Source organism: Plectropomus leopardus, chromosome 22 (genome assembly GCF_008729295.1).
Source record: "Plectropomus leopardus isolate mb chromosome 22, YSFRI_Pleo_2.0, whole genome shotgun sequence".
NCBI lineage: Eukaryota > Metazoa > Chordata > Actinopteri > Perciformes > Serranidae > Plectropomus > Plectropomus leopardus.
In genome coordinates, this window is record NC_056484.1 from 2540418 (window position 1) to 2544709 (window position 4292).

A 4292-nucleotide genomic window follows, 5' to 3' on the forward strand; every position below is an offset into this window, starting at 1 on the left:
TTTTAACGTGGCTGGGTGAAGTCAGGTAAAAAAGGAAAAATTAGGTTTTACATTTTGGGCTCTTTAAATATTAGCAGCTAGTCATCAAACATGTTCTTGAGTTGTTGATACAAATGTGTTTCACATGAAACTCGTATTTATTGGTTTGAGATAATTAGTACAGACAGAGAAAAGAGTTGAAAATCCACTCGGCACAGAATTTGTAAGAAAAGCTATGTGGCATGTTGATTTTCTCATGTTGGTAATCGACTACTACAGCTTTTTTAAATTTACTGTTACAATTAAAATATTTTTTCATAACACTCTTTATTTTACATGGGAAAGAGTTTTGAGTGAGTACTTAATGCATTCTGAAAAAATGGGACAAAAAATGAATAATAATGAGACATTTTTCTACAGAGAAATCAGCTTGTTTTTAGGCTACCAGGTGCCATAAAATCATGACTTAAGTCACAGTCCAGACATTGTTAGTATTTGTCACTTAAAAATATTGAGTGAAAAATAAATATTAACATAGGAAAAGTCTTTTCTTTGAGTTTATAAAAAATCTGCGTTCATATGATAACGTTGTGAAAACGATCCTCGTGTACATGGATCCACAAAAACAACCAAAAACACTGTAGTTTGCATGCCAGGCTAGTTGGTGGTGTAACTTTGACACACCACAGAAGAACAGCACGTGCGTGCGCGTAAAGGCGTTCCTCTACAGAGCGGTGAGTATAAACAAAAACGTTAAATGTTTAAAGGTCCATAGTTTCTAAATTTTATTTAATGAAATATTTTCTTCATAGAAATAAAGCAGATAACCATAACAAGAGCTAAAAGTAACACTCAAGGTAGAATTACATTTTAGGTGTCTTTTTTTTAAAGTACCTGACTTCACTCTAGTATTTTTTTTTTTTTTTTTACCAAACTAATATGACAACATTTATAGTGGAGACACAGTATCTAAATACATGTGGACACTGGTATGTGATGGTTGGACATGTTGTCTGCAGAGATTTCATGTCCATAAAGTCTCTGCAGGTGCCAGGTAACAATTATCTGTACATTATCTGTCCTGTTCTTATTTTTTTTTTATTGTACATTGGTGTGACAATGATTCGAGTACACCCACACCTGAAGATCATTCATTCAAAAAGTCACAAAGAATAAAGGATGAATTAGAATTTAGGCAAAATTTTAAAGATTTTTTTGCCATTTTTATGCCACTATTTTCCAACCCATTCCCTCCAAAATGTATTATCAGGGGCGTATCAGGCCGCATGTTTCTGTTATGACCAGGTCTTTACAGAAACCTGCCGGTTTTTCAAAGTTTTCAAGTTCATAACCTCCACCAAGGACATAATGTTTTCAGTTTGGTTTGTCCGTCTGACTGCAGGATTACAGAAAAACTACTGGTCCGGTTTTCATGAAACTTGGCATAAGAAAGGAGTTTGGATCAAGGAAGAAGCCATTACAGTTTTGAGCAGATCTGAATCAGAGGGCAGCGAGGACATGCATGTGGCCTTGGCGGAGGTCTGCGCTCTGACTGCCGTTTTGGATTAAACCCTGCTGTTTAAACTGAACAGAAGTTTATGTAAAAATCCCATCAGAGGCACAAACTGTAGCTCATGGTCCACAAACTTATTTCTATCAAATCAAACATTTTGCAGCATTTTTTAAATTATCTCTTGAAAAGTGACTGTTTTGTGGGCATACCCGCAAAGTGTTTATTTCTTAAATAATTGCATGGTTTTGATCAAACACAGCCCGACATTCATATCCACCCAGGGTTGTTGTGTTCTGCCAACAGTAGTGGAGGTAGTTTCCTTTCTGTGTGGAGTCTGTAGACTTTGCTGCCTGTGAGTGTGAATCATCCGTGAAGCTGCCTCCGTCCATCACGTACCTTTTCGACACCATTCCCCCAAAACAACGCTGCCAAATTGGTCTGAATAAGCCAAAAGTCTCTGACGTTCTCTGTGTATAAGTGGTTTAAGTGTATCACATGTTAAACCTCATCCCGTTAATGTTACATTGTGTTTTTAACAAAAGAATCCTGTTTGTTAAATTGTTAATAATATATGCAGAAGAATTATGAAATAAAACTGAAACAAACTCATGTTGTCTGGTTGCATTTCATTTGTCATCCACTTGATGGAGACATTTTCTGCAAAGCATGGACAGATATTTGGATGTCCATTTATTGATATCTAACACAATAAACTAGATTGTGACATAACAGCCTCCTGCAGAACAAGGCGTTCAGGTTAAAACTCAAATTACACACACACACACACACACACACACACACACACACACACACACACACTATAGTGGTGCAAATGATCAAACTGATCTTAAAATTTGGGCAAAAAGCTGCTAATGCAGATGCTCTTGAGTTTAAGAATGACAAAGGTGTTTCTATCTGGTATTTGAATAAAGCTTCTGGATGTCACAAGAGATTCAATTAATTAATTCAAACTTTCTGAACTAAAGTTTAGAAGCTTAACCCTTTGAAACCTGGAGTGACATCACCTTTTTTGTGCTGCTTGCCTTTCATTCATAAGTGTAGAAACCTTTGAACCCTATGCAAATTGATGGGATTTCAAAATAAGAAAGTAAAGGCAATGAGCACTTTAGTAATAAATTAGATTTTTTTCAACAAGTTTATTAGAGAATTATTTTTTTTAATTTAATTTTTTTAATTTTATCTTAAAAAGTTATTTTAAAAAATGTCTATAAAAAAGCTAGAAAAGCACTTTTTAAAGCACTTTTTGGCCATTCTAACATTTATTGTTATAATTTAGGTAATTTTCTCATACTTTTTTACTAATTTCTTGCAATTTTTTGTTTCAGTTCTTTAATTGCTCATTCCCTTTTCCCCATGTTTTTTTTTTTTTTTAAGAAAAACAGTTACACAATGATAAATGAATGCAACTGTAACAGATAATGTCAGTGTATTAGAGGAGCAGGAGTTAGGATAATGTGCTGGTGTCACGAGAAGACACATTATAATAGTCTGCTTTAACCTGCTTGTTTTAAATTTCACACTGAAATAACACATTAAATACAAAATCCTGTGACCCGTCACCACCACTTGAGTTAAATCAAAAGCGATGATTTTCCTTTTCTTCATTAATTAATTTATATAGAGGCCTGAAGACGTGAACATATCCAGTAGCCTAATTGAGAAATGGAAAAGGTTTGAAGGTTTGGGAGCCGTCCAGGATGCCTGTGCACACTGCGGCATCCCCGCTACCACTAACATTTATTTAGATAATATATTACAAAACATTTTGTTTCTTCTTCCAGTATAGGGCATGTTTAGCAAAGGGGAAATAATTTAACACATACATTTTCATTAAAATCCATTCAAATACCCTTTTTTAAATGTTTGATGTAAGCTGTTGTATTAATTACTGTGACACAAAATACTAAAATCCAGGGCAGAAGTGACACAATACGTCCAGAGTTTAGAGATTAGTCCTTTAAAATCACGTTTAGTGTCAATAAATGTCAGTCAGTCGTCACTTTTAACCTCAGTAGAATAAACAGAATAACTTGTGTGACACTTAAAGCAGTTTTCTAATATTCAGAAATGATCTCTGTATCAGTGAAACCGTGTGAATAACATTTAGAGCAGGGCTACTTGCTGCTTCCACAGACAGATGACATGTATTTGGGCTCAACTTCAACACATAATAGTAGAAATATTAACTATTTAAATGTTAAGTTGTCACAGCGAGCAGCTCTGAAGGAAGTCTGATTCATCTGCATCATGAGCCTCGGCCATCAGCGGCGTGTTTGCTGCGACCAGAAAAACTTCACTTTATTACAAACTCATCCACAGCAGATGGTTGTTTTGACATCAAGTCCCTGAACAAACATGTGGACCAGCTGGAAAACGAGTTTTGATGCAGCTGTGATGCTTTTTCGATCATTTTAGGAGAGAAATGAGCAGGAAAAGTCGCTGAGCAGTGCTGTCCGCGGCGGGAATAGATGAGGTTTGGAGGCTCCACAGACAAAATGCAGAAAGCATCAGAGCTTTACATTATTTCAATATGAAGACGAACAAGTTCGCCATCGGTCCCTCAACTCTCAGCCTGCAGCACTTCTCCTACAATTAGTTTTTAGTCTTTTATCAGTGAGGAGAAAACACAAGTTGCGCGGCATCCAGACTGCACAGAGGAGCCCCGGGCTGGGTTGAGTCTCCACGGTTCTCATGGTGTGTTTAAGGACAGCCTCCTGCTCGGAGCTCTCCAACAGTCCAGTCAGACAGCCGTAGTGTTCTGAGAGAGAATAACAACTAA